We start from the raw sequence: 17,637 nt of genomic DNA, 5'->3' as shown, positions 1-17,637 counted from the left end.
CAGGCCTTGGGTTAGAGGGATCCCTCAGAGGCTGCAGCGCCTTTTGTAAAGTTATCTCCTCCAAACACATTCCCAAAACACCAAACAGGAGGTGAGGAAGGACCAGGGCACCACAGCGAACAGGCAAGGCCCAAGCTAGGTAATGGGGCTTTAAGGGGAAACAGAGGCCCGGACTGGGATTTGAAGTGCTGAAATCCGGATTACAGTTCACCAAAACAACCACTCGACTTTTAACATGCTGTCAAAAGCAGAGAGGGGCGACACCGGATCAAAAATACCAGAGAGCTTCAAAGAGCAAGCAAAAAATGGCATTCCAAAGACACCACAATTTTCTTCTATTTTAAATATTATAATACAATACCAGATCAGAAAACAGTTGTACATACATGTGGTGCCCAGGCGCAACAACATACACATTACCAACATCATACTACCAACAGAAGCATACTCATTCACTCCCACAACACATGCACAATGGCGTCCCACTGCATCAGACACAATAACTGGTACAAGGTGTCATAAAGAAAATTACAAACCGAAAACTTCGTTATTGTTCCATTAAGTCCAATAACCACAATGTAGCAATTGTTATCCAATGAATAGTTAGTACATATTCTTTGAGAACGTCAATGTAGACCAGAAGGAGATACAAAATGATAATTAAACTGAGGGAGACGTGCCGATCAGTGGGGACCTGGACCTGCGCCTGATTATTTTTGGGAATGCACATCAATTCTAAGTCTACTTATCGCTAAAGCGAACGGGTCATCAGTTTCACTGTAAAAAAAAAAAACAGATCCGCATGTACAATTCTAAAATACGCTAATGACTGGTAGAAAATATCACAAGCCCCAACTGTAGTCTGCATGCCACATGAAATAAAAAAAAATTTTTTTTACCAGTATAGACTCCAGCTGTGGGCATATTAAAAGGAGCTACACAATCTTTGCATAACTTTCGGACTTATTTCCCTTTGTAAGCTGGTAAATAACCATGTGTCTGATCTCAGTCGCTAAGTGCAGAGGCTTTACCTGCAGCCATCAATTTATTTATGGAGATACCGGTCACTAGAAAGCTATAATAACCCTAAAAAAACCTCCACCAAAGCTTTACAGGCTGTGGCATTTCTCTGCTGCCAAGTTCACGTGTTGCCCTATATCACTTAACTGTTCTCAAACAATTTTTTTGTAAACCTTTTGGGTCTTTCTTTTTATTTTGAGTCTGAGGTTCATTTGTTTTATCTATTGAGTGCTTTGACGTAAGGAATAAGGCTCTTCCTGAGTATGTTTCTGGAGATGAACTGGCCATCAAGCGTATGCTGAACTACGGTTAAAGGTCAAGAGTACTTACCTTGAGCAGAAGGTGAGATCTATGAAGCAAGTGTGGAACTTTCTTAAGAGACCTATTTCTTCACTGGCCTGGTATTACCGGGCACGAAAGTCCTGAAGAGTTGAGAATGCTAATTTTTACAGGGGTGCAAAGTAGGAAGTGCTAGTGATGGAGCTATGCAGGAGGAGCTGCGCTGGGGTGGGAGGAAGTTTAAAAGTCCTGAATTCAATATAAACTTCAGTCAGTGATCCAAGTAATACTTGAACGTGCCACCACTAGTTGTCCTTGGAGTCTACAGCTGACGTTTGAGTGGGAAACCGACATAAAACATTGTGTTGTTGTCACAGTAAAAAATATATATATATATATATATATAATATTTTTTTCAAGTTAAAGTGATATATAGAAGTGGACGCACTTGTAGCGATTTTATTTGTGTTTTTCATCCACTGTTTGAAATTTATTCTTAGGGGATGTTTCAGTTTGATTTGTATTTCTCTTGAAAATCTGCAGATTGACTAGGTTCAGCTGATGTATTCCACTATCAGCCTAATGAGAATGTGCATGTGGTGTGTGTGTACAAGCTGCCAGTTGTTGTAATGTCATGTTTTTCTTTGAAATGTTTTTCGACTGAAAACAATAAAACACTGTTTTTTTTTTAAAAAAAGCATAAGATATATACAGATTATACAAGAAAGGCACCACCAGTAGTGAAGTGCCAGAGGTAATAAGATACGCTGAAGCAACAGAAAGTAGCCAAGCATTGGCAAAGCCAATGGGTCTCGCCATGCGAGATCCACTGACTTTGTCAGTGTTTACAGTCATTTTATGCAGCAGCCTACCTAAAAGTAAAAAAATAAAAGCTGTTAGGTGGTGAACGAGGGCCGCTTTAAAGAACTTTTATTCGTAACTTTCAGCCATGCTACACAGCAGCCACGCTTTTTTTCCGCACCTTTTTTATTATGTGTGGTGCTCAATAAAAACACCTCAAATAAGTATGTTTCCACCTGACAACAGTGGCAACATTCACACGAGGTCAAAAACCAAGCGTAGTGGCATTTTTCAGTGGGCAGGAGTACTGTCATTAAACATCGATGCGGTTTTTGTGTATGCATTGTGCCACAAATGAAAAAGTGAATCCAGTGTAAACATATAAGCATTGTGTGAGTCTTTCAGCAGAAAGCAAAGCCAGTTCTTAAAACGATATGCAGTAAGAACGGAATGGATGTATGTACGAATCTACGAGTGGAGGCGGCAGTGCACACATTCACCTTGGACAGGTACTGAGAGAAACGCCTGCAAACGCTTTAAAAGTGTTTGCTGTTCCTTCGTGGAGTTCGTCTACAGTTAAAACGCAAATTACTGTGTTTCAAACAATTTTGGGACATTATATTGACTGTTTTTTAACTTCCTCTGCAGATGAAATGTCAAAGCACCAGTTGCTGCGGGGGAGGCAAAAGTGACTCCTAGTACTAGTTTCCATTAAGATTATCAGGCTCTTTTATGTTCGCAATCAGCACGGGTGAAATAGCTCTGACTTCCTGCTTATTTTTATCCCTGCATACATCCCATTCTCCGACATCAAAGCAGTAATACCACCATCTGCCATGTCGGGCTTCAGAAATGTATTCTTCAAATCACACATTTGATCTGTGCCGAATAAGCAATGTATTTTATTATTGGCGGAATTCTATGAAGCAAAGCTTCAGCCCCAAAGGGCAGTGAGATGTTTTTACTGAGCCACATGTGATAATAGAGACTTGGCGATACATTTACAATGTAAACGTAGGACCAGTGAGCCAGGGCAGAAATTCAGCTGACACCGGCAGGCAGCTGATTGACTGGGCACTAAGCACTAAAAATCTAATTTGTCAGTGAGAGATTAGATTAACACTCCAGCACAGTCTGAGATGCTCACTTACTTTGCGAAGCGAGCTACGGTGATGGCAATTCGGTTTTCCGGCTGCCCGCACCTCCTCAGAGTCCTGGCCGCAACTTCCTCTGCAAACGCATGCCGCCCTCCTTCAGACTCACTCAGACTCAGCGACAATTGAGCTGCAAGTGTGCGCGAGCTCCAGCGGCTGGTGGGGTTGGCCAGTCTGGCGGTCGCAGGGCTCTCTGCATCAAAGCTTCATTCATACAGCCACCAAGCCCACGTAGTTGGAAGCTGGGCCTGCGCCTATAGTAGGACGGGCCGCACCGGGCCCAGAGAACAGCCGGTAGGCAGAAATACAGGAATAAAAATGGCGGCCATAAGCTTTTGGATTTTTCGGAATCGGGGGCGTGGTTTTGTGCCCTGAGTGACGGACGACGTCACAGGGCTAAAGAATGCAAAAAATCACGCCCCCGAATCCGAAAAAGACGGAGCTTCTTTGGAGGGACGGCTCTGTCCTCCAATGGCTGGCCTCTGTTTAGGGAGCCAGCCAATGGAGGACAGACGAAAACAGACGAAAACAGAGGCGGGGATAAAGCAGCCTACTAAGTCACAATAATTCTCGGACATCCGGTCTTCGACCGGATATTACCGAGACCTAAAAAGTGCTGCATCAGGAAGTGGAAGAGGCTACTCTTCTGTTAGCTCCATCGAAGAAAATGATCACTTTGTGTAGTTATTTTCATATGAACCTAACTGTTCAGCCACATGTCCACGTAGATGGTTTTTCAGAACGCCACTAACTACTATCACATGCGCCGTGTATGAATGTTGAAAATTTGCTGTTTCGTGAAGTTTCTTCAGGAGTAAGGGAAACATCCTCATAGAAAAAGCTCTATTTGATTCACTTATCAATTAAAAAATATTGGTGCAAAATGAACGTTTTTTTGTAGAAAGAAAAATGCAATGCGTTATGATGGTGTTTATTTATATGCATTGAGCGTCACCTAGTGGCCTCTTTTCAACATTGAAGGACTTCTATATTTAAAACATTTGGGGCTATTTTATTAGGTCGAGCCTGAGTCAGCATGCATGCGCTGCTCAGCCAGACTGATGTAGTGGAGAATGGAAGAGAATCTCCGTACATGTTTGTCATTGGCTTGTGTTAGTGTCCTTCGTAAATGCTGGCTTCTTGTTCCTTAACCCCTTCAATGCTCATGACGGAACCGTTCCGTCATGACCAAACCTATTTTCATTAGGGCCCAGCACTGGCGGTAAATTTGCACCGCACGGATGTGGTTAATAGGCTTGTTAGTCCCCCCTTAGTACCGCCTTGTCTTCCTTTGGAACCTCCCATGGCTACTGGCCCCTTTACTTCGGTTGTTCCACGGTACGTGTTATTTAGTCTTGTAAGCACTATTTTCTTTTTTGGGCTTCTCTTACTGCAGGCACGACCGTTTTCAAGCAGCAGGGACAATGACAACCGCTTTTTTGAAATGCCATAGGTCTCGCATTTAAAAGTGAGAGCCATTGCATTGCAAATATTTTAATTCTAAGAAGCTGTTAAGAGCTCTAAGCACATTCCTCTTCATGAGCACAGCGCACGCTTCATCTTTAAGCATAGCGTCCGCTTCGGGATGCCGAACACCCACATGTTGAATTTTAATCGCTCAGTGAGACTGCCAACCTGCTTCAGAGCCATTGTGTTTTTTGGGGGGCAGCTTCTTTTTTTATGCCTAGAATAAGATGGCCTGCAGCTGTACTCTGCATTCTTCTCTCAATCTGTGAAACCTCTTGCATTACAAATATTTTTTACTGCAGGCAGACAGCAGGAAAACATGGGGTGATTTGAGAGGGGTTGTATTGAAGCCTCCTTCCAGGAAGACCTCCTCATCCTGCTCATCACACCTCCTTCTCTTGCTCTCACCTCGGTCTTTCACCTCCACAACTCTCCCTCCTCCCGCCCTTCATCTTCCTCTCACTTCCATTGCCTCCTTCTCAGCCCTGATCTCTCCGCATGCAGCAGCAGTTCACAATCAAGGGTCTGAAAATAGGTAGAGAAGCCCCCCACTTCCGCCTCCCGGAAGCTGGCAACCCAAAACCTGTTTTTAGTGGGTGTTTCCTGAATATGAAAAGGGGGGCAGAGGGGGTGGAGAGGAGGCGGTGACTGAAGAGCCAGCAGGATACAGTACAGCGCTGCCTCTACCAGAGATACAGGATGGAAATAAACCTTTCTCTGAACACATATGCAGGAAATACATGATTTAGGGCAGAGAAGGCTGGCAATGAGGTCCCACCTCCTGTCACTCATCGCCCCGCAGTGTCTCAAACTTGGTCCCGAGTGACTCGGTACTGTTGCTAAGTGTCAGGCCAGCCTCAGGCCCTATCTTACTTAATTTGTTTTTTTTATAATGGATATGGTCTAATATTACTTTCGACCCTCCCCATGGCAACCACAGTAAGCTTTTCTAGAACAAATCCTCTTCCAATTTCTGGAGAATAATAAGCCTCACCCTTGCTGCACAGCCTCCTCCATCCCTTCTTCCTCATATTTCTCATTTTCCAAGTTTTTTCTGCCTTTAGCTGTCCCTCCTTTCTCTCGATCTCCACTTTAAATAAATACTGTTTTCTCCTCCCTGCATTCACCAAACACACTCTGTCTTATTGCACCCTTCATCTCCTTTGACTTCTGCTCTCCCCTTTCCATCCATGCACTCCCTCCGAGCTCTCTCCTTTCCATTCATGAACTCCCTCCCTGCTCTCCCCTTTCCATCCATGCACTCCCTCGCAGCTCTCTCCTTTCCATCCATGCACTCCCTCCCAGCTCTCTCCTTTCCATTCATGAACTCCCTCCCTGCTCTCCCCTTTCCATCCTTGCACTCCCTCGCAGCTCTCTCCTTTCCATCCATGCACTCCCTCCCAGCTCTCTCCTTTCCATCCATGAACTCCCTCCCTGCTCTCTCCTTTCCATCCATGCACTCCCTCCCAGCTCTCTCCTTTCCATCCATGCACTCCCTCCCAGCTCTCTCCTGTCCAGCCATGAACTCCCTCCCTGCTCTCCCCTTTCCATCCATGCACTCCCTCCCAGCTCTCTCCTTTCCATTCATGAACCCCCTCCCTGCTCTCGCCTTTCCATCCATGCACTCCCTCCCAGCTCTCTCCTTTCCATCCATGCACTCCCTCCCAGCTCTCTCCTTTCCAGCCATGAACTCCCTCCCTGCTCTCTCCTTTCCATCCATGCACTCCCTCCCAGCTCTCTCCTTTCCATCCATGAACTCCCTCCCTGCTCTCTCCTTTCCATCCATGCACTTCCTCCCAGCTCTCTCCTTTCCGTACATGCACTCCCTCCCAGCTCTCTCCTTTCCATCCATGAACTCCCTCCCAGCTCTCTCCTTTCCATCCATGCACTCCCTCCCAGCTCTCTCCTTTCCAGCCATGAACTCCCTCCATGCTCTCCCCTTTCCATCCATGCACTCCCTCCCAGCTCTCTCCTTTCCATCCATGAACTCCCTCCCTGCTCTCTCCTTTCCATCCATGAACTCCCTCCCTGCTCTCTCCTTTCCATCCATGCACTCCCTCCCAGCTCTCTCCTTTCCAGCCATGAACTCCCTCCCTGCTCTCTCCTTTCCATCCATGCACTCCCTCCCAGCTCTCTCCTTTCCATCCATGAACTCCCTCCCAGCTCTCTCCTTTCCAGCCATGAACTCCCTCCCTGCTCTCCCCTTTCCATCCATGCACTCCCTCGCAGCTCTCTCCTTTCCATCCATGCACTCCCTCCCAGCTCTCTCCTTTCCATCCATGAACTCCCTCCCTGCTCTCTCCTTTCCATCCATGCACTCCCTCCCAGCTCTCTCCTTTCCATCCATGCACTCCCTCCCAGCTCTCTCCTGTCCAGCCATGAACTCCCTCCCTGCTCTCCCCTTTCCATCCATGCACTCCCTCCCAGCTCTCTCCTTTCCATTCATGAACCCCCTCCCTGCTCTCGCCTTTCCATCCATGCACTCCCTCCCAGCTCTCTCCTTTCCATCCATGCACTCCCTCCCAGCTCTCTCCTTTCCAGCCATGAACTCCCTCCCTGCTCTCTCCTTTCAATCCATGCACTCCCTCCCAGCTCTCTCCTTTCCATCCATGAACTCCCTCCCTGCTCTCTCCTTTCCATCCATGCACTTCCTCCCAGCTCTCTCCTTTCCGTACATGCACTCCCTCCCAGCTCTCTCCTTTCCATCCATGAACTCCCTCCCAGCTCTCTCCTTTCCATCCATGCACTCCCTCCCAGCTCTCTCCTTTCCAGCCATGAACTCCCTCCATGCTCTCCCCTTTCCATCCATGCACTCCCTCCCAGCTCTCTCCTTTCCATCCATGAACTCCCTCCCTGCTCTCTCCTTTCCATCCATGAACTCCCTCCCTGCTCTCTCCTTTCCATCCATGCACTCCCTCCCAGCTCTCTCCTTTCCAGCCATGAACTCCCTCCCTGCTCTCTCCTTTCCATCCATGCACTCCCTCCCAGCTCTCTCCTTTCCATCCATGAACTCCCTCCCTGCTCTCTCCTTTCCATCCATGCACTTCCTCCCAGCTCTCTCCTTTCCATACATGCACTCCCTCCCAGCTCTCTCCTTTCCATCCATGAACTCCCTCCCAGCTCTCTCCTTTCCATCCATGCACTCCCTCCCAGCTCTCTCCTTTCCAGCCATGAACTCCCTCCCTGCTCTCTCCTTTCCATCCATGCACTCCCTCCCAGCTCTCTCCTTTCCATCCATGAACTCCCTCCCTGCTCTCTCCTTTCCATCCATGCACTCCCTCCCAGCTCTCTCCTTTTCATCCATGCACTCCCTCCCAGCTCTCTCCTTTCCATCCATGCACTCCCTCCCAGCTCTCTCCTTTCCATCCATGAACTCCCTCCCTGCTCTCTCCCTTCCATCCATGCACTCCCTCCCAGCTCTCTCCTTTCCAGCCATGCACTCCCTCCCAGCTCTCTCCTTTCCATCCATGCACTCCCTCCCAGCTCTCTCCTTTCCATCCATGAACTCCCTCCCTGCTCTCTCCCTTCCATCCATGCACTCCCTCCCAGCTCTCTCCTTTCCATCCATGCACTCCCTCCCAGCTCTCTCCTTTCCATACATGCACTCCCTCCCAGCTCTCTCCTTTCCATCCATGCACTCCCTCCCAGCTCTCTCCTTTCCATCCATGCACTCCCTCCCAGCTCTCTCCTTTCCATCCATGAACTCCCTCCCTGCTCTCTCCTTTCCATCCATGCACTCCCTCCCAGCTCTCTCCTTTCCATCCATGCACTCCCTTCCAGCTCTCTCCTTTCCATACAAGCACTCCCTCCAAGCTCTCTACTTTCCATCCATGCACTCCCTCCCAGCTCTCTCCTTTCCATCCATGCACTCCCTCCCAGCTCTCTCCTTTCCATCCTTGCACTCCCTCTCTGCTCTCCCCTTTCCATCCAAGCACTCCCTCCCAGCTCTCTCCTTTCCATACATGCACTCCCTCCCAGCTCTCTCCTTTCCATACATGCACTCCCTCCCAGCTCTCTCCTTTCCATCCATGAACTCCCTCCCTGCTCTCTCCTTTCCATCCATGCACTCCCTCCCAGCTCTCCCCTTTCCATCCATGCACTCCCTTCCAACTTTCTCCTTTCCATCTATGCACTCCCTCTCTGCTCTCTCCCTTCCATTCATGAACTCCCTCCCTGCTCTCTCCTTTCCATCCATGCACTCCCTCCCAGCTCTCTCCTTTCCATCCATGCACTCCCTCCCAGCTCTCTCCTTTCCATCCATGAACTCCCTCCCTGCTCTCTCCTTTCCATCCATGCACTCTGTTAGAAACGGGATCCCTGGCCGGCCAGGGCTCACGCCAAAGTCAGTCAGAGACCACCACTCCTAAGTCAGGGCAAGGGAGTTACACGCCAAGATAACCCCTGCTCACCCTCTAGGTAACGTGGCGCGAGCAGCAAGGCTAAACTTGGAGGCGGTATGAGTTCAGTATTTGCGCACGCACCCCAGCAACAACACCCAAGGCCCACCACAAAGGAAACTCCACACAAGGTTATATAAAAAATAGCCTTTGTATTATAGTAAAAACAAATTAGATAACACAACCTTTACAATGTGGCAGGCACAGGCAGAATTTACAAGGGATTATGTACAGGACAGGGCCACATGGACCACTGTCAGGGGTAGGCACTTGTTAGAAATAATACTTATAAGTATACACTTAGCACATAAACATACAATGATTAGCACCAAAATAGTACATGTAGCCCACAACCAGTAATCACTGGTAAAGAGTAAATACCTCCTACGCAACCCTAAACACTGTAGGAAAATCACGCAGGGAACTAGGACCTTATCATCAGGACCTAAGTAAGGGATACCATCACCTAAGCAAGTCACTTTTAGCAAAGGAAAGGAAACCTAAACAATCACCTAAGCAGGTCACATTTAGCAAAGGAGATAAACATAAAATACCTAAGCAGGTCACTTTTAGCAAAGGTAATGGGACATCAACAATCCTCTAAGCAGGTCACACTTAGCAAAGGGGATAAACCTAAAATACCTAAGCAGGTCACTTTTAGCAAAGGTAATGGGACATCAACAATTGCACATGAGGCATTAAACACATTCAGAGGTGCAGGTTAGAACATTTGCGCAAGAATCACATACAACAGTAAATTACAATGCGCAGGGTGCACATAGCACACCACTAGAATTGTCACTCAGGCCAACTGGCCTCACAAGGGGCTGAATGCCCTGAGTCTCAATGTCAGGGGGTCTGCGCAGGCAGCACAAACCACAAGCCTAAACGTAGCAACTGTCCACAAAGTGCTGGACAGTTGTGAATCACAGCTGGGCAAACGTTGGAGCCACGTGGGCTCAAGCACAAAGGGACTGGACAAGGAGCCTCTCAGGGGCTCGCAAAGCAAATAGGCAATTTAGAGCTTCAGCGCTCTAAACAAATGAAATGCCCCCAGAGCCTCTCTCAGGGCTCTAAATCGATACTGGCGATGAGCCTGGGGGCTCTGGATCAACTGCGGGCGGGTGGAGCCTCTCTCAGGCTCAAAAACAAATGTGGGGCCCTGGAGCCTGGTGGGCTCTTAAAACAATGTGCCCCTGAGCCTCTCAGGGTCGTAAATCCACAGGCCGCCTGAGCCTCGCAAGGCTCGCAACCAGAAATGCCCCAGGATCGTTGGAGTCCCTCACGGGGGACTCAAGACAAAAGAAAATGCCCCACGAGCCTCACGGGGCTCTTCACTTTGATGGGGAGGGGCGGGCACCGGCAATGTGCCCCGACGCCCTCCTCCCTGCACTCGCTCTCTCGCGGCCCCACTGCACACTCACCGGCGGTCTGGGGCTGCGGCGGCTCCTCTTCTCTCGTCCCGGGGCTCTCCCTTCGATCGGGAGCCTCGGGCAGGACACGCCGGCTGCTTCTCAGCTGCGGGGGGCGGGACTTCCGGGTTGCCTGTCTCGGGCCGCGCTGCAATTGGTCAGCCGGCCCAATGCTTCCGAGTCGCCGCGGGCAGCGCGGCGGCCCGTTTTAGGCAGGCATGCGGCCTCTCAGTATCCGAGGAATGGGCTCCCTCGTGATAAATAAATATCCAAGAACGGGGCAATGCCGGGTGGGCACCGGCCTTTAAATAAATAAAATAACACGGGGCAATGCCGGGTGGGCACCGGCTTCCGAATAAAAGATAAAGCGAGGTGGGCACGCGCTCTGCCGAAAGTCGGCCATCCAAGCGGGCAATGCCGGGTGGGCACTGGCTAGCGTCAAAATAAAGCGCATGGAGCGCTAGAAGGCAAAGCAAAGCGGTATTAAGCGCTGGGGCACAAGGAAAGCGCTACTAGCGCTATAAATCAAATAAAAGCGCTTCCAGGCACAGCAAAAGCTCCAGCAGGGTCTGGATGCAGGCAGAGGGGCAAGGCAGGGCCAGAGCCAGCACACTGGGTCTCCAGGCAGGGAGACAGTCCAAGTGGCGGTCCTCCTGGCCCCAGCAGCAGCAGCAGCCCCCTCTGGCAAGGATCCTGGAAGAGAACAGAACCAAATTGTATGGGGACACAGCCCCTTCTTATACTGAAAAATCCCTTTGTCTGTAGGTGCAGGGTGGGGAAAAACCAGTCGCAGCTGGTTTTGAAGTACCCTTGATGGCTCAACCACCCATTTCATTCACTGGCAGGGCTAGGGACATCAGTCGCACTACAGGGGGTGGAGCCAGCATTGTGTGGGGAAAGTCCAGGCCCATCAGGGACCAGGTGCACTCCTCCCAAGCCATCAACATGCTAATCTCACACTCACCACCGGGCAGACCCATCCACGGCAGGCATATTTTACATTAATATGCCAACTCCTAGAAGTGGCATTTCTACACATGACACATACATACACCATTGCGAAGCATTCATTCTCACGAGCTCGCACATCCCAAATTCGACCATGCACTCCCCACGCATCAGGAACTACCAGGGACACAGACATTCCCCATACATTCCTATGGGAGAGCAGGCCAGCCTAACTACATGCACGCACTTTACTCTGGGACACAGGGAAAAAGTGCCCACAGACCAGAAAATCATACATACAGATCACAGATCTAAAGCAAAAAGATTAGGGGTGAACCTGCCTTAAGGGCCAAGTCCAACACAACCCCCTTCCAGCCAAACGCAGGGCAGACCAATCACCACCGTGATGGGCTTCCCTGCTTGGGGCGATAAAACACGGACGCGGGCCCGCAACTGCAGGGACACCCTCCTGTTTTATGGCACAGTGAACCCCTGGGGTTCTTTCTAAAACTATGGTAGGGACTAACTGGGCTACCCCACTGGTACTCTCCAGCTGCCCTCGGCCAGGACCAGGCCCTAGGCCACCCAGGTGCCACTGGATCCTGCCTACCCACAAAGTGGGGGGTAGTAACCCCTGGCACATAATAGCCATTTTCCACTCTTCCTGCCGGCAAGACAGGGCTAGACTGCCACTGGTTCTCCAGCCTAGGGTCTACAACCTTAGGTGGACCAGGAGTCTCAGGGAAGGCTCTCCTCCCCTTACCTCTTCTCCTAGGGTTCCTCCTCCTCCTGCAAGGGGTACCCTCTAAACACCATTCTTCCAACCTAGGGTTTAACCCTTTAGGTAGTACCGGGGTCAGAGGTGGGCTCTCCCACCCTCTGCACCCCTTCCGGAGTCCTGCTCCCTCCCAACCGGGGCGGTACCTCTGGAGAAAGAACTGGTCAGGACACTGATTACAGTATTCCCACCCTTCAGGTCAGGCAAACCCTGAACCTGGACCTCCACCCTCCGGTCTAGAACCTTTGGTGGAATCACTGCCTGGCACTCCAAGACTTCTGGGGACTCACATCCTATCCCCAAATCACTCTTTTCACTGGACTTCTGTACTCTCCCTACTGGAGCAGTACTGCCAGACTCTACAACCATAGAAGCTCCGCTTACAGATGCTCCAGGTCCTCCACACACTAGGAGATCTCCCTCAAGTGAACTAACAGGTAAGCTTAGGTCCCCACCGTGGTGTTTCCTAAAGAAACCATCCAGGCTCTGAGGCAGGGCTTCGGGCGTCTGGGGACTCTCGGTCTCACACTCACTCCCGCTCCACTGAGACAGGCAGTAAGCCCCTACACCCTCCTCACTATACTGGGACCTAGCTGGGCTACTCTCACCCTCCTCCACCATGCTGGGTTGGAGGAAACCTGACCCACTATTGTTGGAATCACTCACTAGCGACGCTAAGGAACCTCTTGCACTTTCCCATCGGTCTGCTTCTTCTGCAAGGTCCCAAGGACAAAAACACTTCAACTTCAGCAGGTGCTGGTGCAACTCTGGACAAACAACACTGAGCAACTGCTCTTTGAGGAACATATTCACCACACCGTCCACCTCATTGTCCGAGTTAGCCCTCAGCCAGTCCCACATTGCATCTGAACAGTCATCCACAAAATATCCCCACTCCCTAAGGTTCCTAAACCTCAACCTATTCTCCTCCCCTGGGGAAACAGGAACCATACTCGGGGGAACTGGGAGTGGGACTGTTTACACTGACATTTAAAAAGCTGCCACCACTGAACTCCACCCTCCCGGGGGAATCCAGAAAATTACAACGGCACTCAGGGGGTAACCTACTCTCTTGGGCTACCTTCTCCCTGAACAAGGCCCTTTCAGCCTCTAGCTTGGCATGCTCCAACCTGAGCTGTTCCATCGCTAGCTGATGCTCCCTCTCTTCCTTCCTATCCAACCACTCTTCTGGGGACAGGGAAAGGGATGGGGCGCTGGTACTGACACTGGACCCAGCAAGGGACTCCCTATCTATGGGGTCCTCACTATCTGCTGACATCCATCCACTGTCATCCCCATCCAACTCACATTCTTCATCAGAATCTTCAGGGCTCCCCACAGACTCACCACCCTCATGGCGTGCGGCCCGGGCCCCATCTCTCTCACTGTGCTCAAGATCCCACTAATCCTTTTGCCACAGGATCAGGCTGTCCCTAAGCTGGGACTGAGTATCCAACTCACTCACCTCTATGCCTCCCTTTTCACAGAATCTGACCAGCTCTAACCTACTGTATCTAAAAAGACCACAGAGATCAAAAACTGGCTCCATTTTGGCGGACGTTCTCAAGAAAAGTTTGACACAGGGAACCTGGGGGTCTGAGCAAAACAGTAGAATACAATTAACAAAATTCAGCAAGATTCCTATCTCAGAGAACTTGCACTCCACTGTCCAGGTAAACACACACTCATTCACACACAACCCTTCCCCACGGACTTGTAAGGCAGTTTCTACCACCCCTGATTTTCTCAACCTGACCACAAGCGACACAGGTACCAAACTCTGGGAGCAGGGCGGGGACCAATGTACTGGACAAAATACAAAATGACACCTTTCAGGAGAAGCAATACTGATCTTCACCTAAAAAACAATAATCCCCAAAATGTGGTTATCTAAAAATGTAGAGCTTTGAAGTGTGGCCTGTCGCCACTGTGGTACAACGCAAACACAAATCCTTATCCTCACAGCTTGCCGCCAATGTTAGAAACGGGATCCCTGGCTGGCCAGGGCTCACGCCAAAGTCAGTCAGAGACCACCACTCCTAAGTCAGGGCAAGGGAGTTACAAGCCAAGATAACCCCTGCTCACCCTTTAGGTAACGTGGCGCAAGCAGCAAGGCTAAACTTGGAGGCGGTATGAGTTAAGTATTTGCGCACGCACCCCAGCAACAACACCCAAGGCCCACCACAAAGGAAACTCCACACAAGGTTATATAAAAAATAGCCTTTGTATTATAGTAAAAACACATTAGATAACACAACCTTTACAATGTGCCAACAGGCACGGGCAGAATTTACAAGGGATTATGTACAGGACAGGGCCACATGGACCACTGTCAGGGGTAGGCACTTGTTAGAAATAATACTTATAGGTATACACTTAGCACATAAACATATAATGATTAGCACCAAAATAGTACATGTAGCCCACAACCAGTAATCACTGGTAAAGAGTAAATACCTCCTACGCAACCCTAAACACTGTAGGAAAATCACGCAGGGAACTAGGACCTTATCATCAGGACCTAAGGAAGGAATACCATCACCTAAGCAGGTCACTTTTAGCAGAGGGAAGGAAACCTAAACAATCACCTAAGCAGGTCACATTTAGCAAAGGAGATAAACATAAAATACCTAAGCAGGTCACTTTTAGCAAAGGTAATGGGACATCAACAATCCTCTAAGCAGGTCACATTTAGCAAAGGAGATAAACATAAAATACCTAAGCAGGTCACTTTTAGCAAAGGTAATGGGACATCAACAATTGCACATGAGGCATTAAACACATTCAGAGGTGCAGGTTAGAACATTTGCGCAAGAATCACATACAACAGTAAATTACAATGCGCAGGGTGCACATAGCACACCACTAGAATTGTCCCTCAGGCCAACTGGCCTCGCAAGGGGCTGAATGCCCTGAGTCTCAATGTCAGGGGGTCTGCGCAGGCAGCACAAACCACAAGCCTAAACGTAGCAACTGTCCACAAAGTGCTGGACAGTTGTGAATCACAGCTGGGCAAACGTTGGAGCCACGTGGGCTCAAGAACAAAGGGACTGGACAAGGAGCCTCTCAGGGGCTCGCAAAGCAAATAGGCAATTTAGAGCTTCAGCGCTCTAAACAAATGAAATGCCCCCAGAGCCTCTCTCAGGGCTCTAAATCGATACTGGCGATGAGCCTGGGGGCTCTGGATCAACTGCGGGTGGGTGGAGCCTCTCTCAGGCTCAAAAACAAATGTGGGGCCCTGGAGCCTCGTGGGCTCTTAAAACAATGTGCCCCTGAGCCTCTCAGGCTGGTAAATCCACAGGCCGCCTGAGCCTCGCAAGGCTCGCAACCAGAAATGCCCCAGGATCGTTGGAGTCCCTCACGGGGGGCTCAAGACAAAAGAAAATGCCCCACGAGCCTCACGGGGCTCTTCACTTTGACGGGGAGGGGCGGGCACCGGCAATGTGCCCCGACGCCCTCCTCCCTGCACTCGCTCTCTCACGGCCCCACTGCACACTCACCGGCGGTCTGGGGCTGCGGCGGCTCCTCTTCTCTCGTCCCGGGGCTCTCCCTTCGATCGGGAGCCTCGGGCAGGACACGCCGGCTGCTTCTCTGCTGCAGGGGGCGGGACTTCCGGGTTGCCTGTCTCGGGCCGCGCTGCAATTGGTCAGCCGGCCCAATGCTTCCGGATCGCTGCGGGCTGCGCGGCGGCCCGTTTTAGGCAGGCAGGCGGCCTCTCAGTATCCGAGGAGTGGGCTCCCTCGTGATAATTAAAGATCCAAGAACGGGGCAATGCCGGGTGGGCACCGGCCTTTAAATAAATAAAATAACACGGGGCAATGCCGGGTGGGCACCGGCTTCCGAATAAAAGATAAAGCGAGGTGGGCACTCGCTCTGCCGAAAATCGGCAATCCAAGCGGGCAATGCCGGGTGGGCACCGGCTAGCGTCAAAATAAAGCGCATGGAGCGCTAGAAGGCAAAAAAAAGCGCTATTGAGCGCTGGGGCACAAGGAAAGCGCTCCTAGCGCTATAAATCAAATAAAAGAGCTTCCAGGCACAGCAAAAGCTCCAGCAGGGTCTGGAGGCAGGCAGAGGGGCAAGGCAGGGCCAGAGCCAGCACACTGGGTCTCCAGGCAGGGAGACAGTCCAAGTGGCGGTCCTCCTGGCCCCAGCAGCAGCAGCAGCCCCCTCTGGCAAGGATCCTGGAAGAGAACAGAACCAAATTGTATGGGGACACAGCCCCTTCTTATACTGAAAAATCCCTTTGTCTGTAGGTACAGGGTGGGGGAAAACCAGTCGCAGCTGGTTTTGAAATACCCTTGATGGCTCAATCACCCATTTCATTCACTGGCAGGGCTAGGGACATCAGTCGCACTACAGGGGGTGGAGCCAGCATTGTGTGGGGAAAGTCCAGGCCCATCCGGGACCAGGTGCACTCCTCCCAAGCCATCAACATGCTAATCTCACACTCACCACCGGGCAGACCCATCCAGCCTTCCTGGAGCCAGGCTCACCAGCCAGCTCCAGCCAATCACAGGGCAGGCATATTTTACATTAATATGCCAACTCCTAGAAGTGGCATTTCTACACATGACACACACATGCCACATACACCATTGCGAACGATTCATTCTCACGAGCTCGCACATACCAAATTCGACCATGCACTCCCCACGCATCAGGAACTACCAGGGACACAGACATTCCCCATACATTCCTATGGGAGAGCAGGCCAGCCTAACTACATGCACGCACTTTACTCTGGGACACAGGGAAAAAGTGTGCACAGACCAGAAAATCATCCATACAGATCACAGATCTAAAGCAAAAAGATTAGGGGTGAACCTGCCTTAAGGGCCAAGTCCAACACACTCCCTCCCAGCTCTCTCCTTTCCATCCATGCACTCCCTCCCAGCTCTCTCCTTTCCATACATGCACTCCCTCCCAGCTCTCTCCTTTCCATCCATGCACTCCCTCCCAGCTCTCCCCTTTCCATCCATGCACTCCCTCCCAGCTCTCTCCTTTCCATCCATGAACTCCCTCTCTGCTCTCTCCCTTCCATCCATGAACTCCCTCCCTGCTCTCCCCTTTCCATCCATGCACTCCTTCCCAGCTCTCTCCTTTCCATCCATGAACTCCCTCCCTGCTCTCTCCTTCCCATCCATGCACTCCCTCCCAGCTCTCCCCTTTCCATCCATGCACTCCCTCCCAGCTCTCTCCTTTCCATCCATGAACTCCCTCTCTGCTCTCGCCCTTCCATCCATGAACTCCCTCCCTGCTCTCCCCTTTCCATCCATGCACTCCCTCCCAGCTCTCTCCTTTCCATCCATGAACTCCCTCCCTGCTCTCTCCTTCCCATCCATGCACTCCCTCCCAGCTCTCTCCTCATTGTCCCTTTCGGC

The sequence above is a fragment of the Lissotriton vulgaris genome, chromosome 3_1 (genome assembly GCF_964263255.1).
Source record: "Lissotriton vulgaris chromosome 3_1, aLisVul1.2, whole genome shotgun sequence".
Taxonomy (NCBI): Eukaryota; Metazoa; Chordata; class Amphibia; order Caudata; family Salamandridae; genus Lissotriton; species Lissotriton vulgaris.
This window is presented reverse-complemented; position numbering follows the sequence as displayed.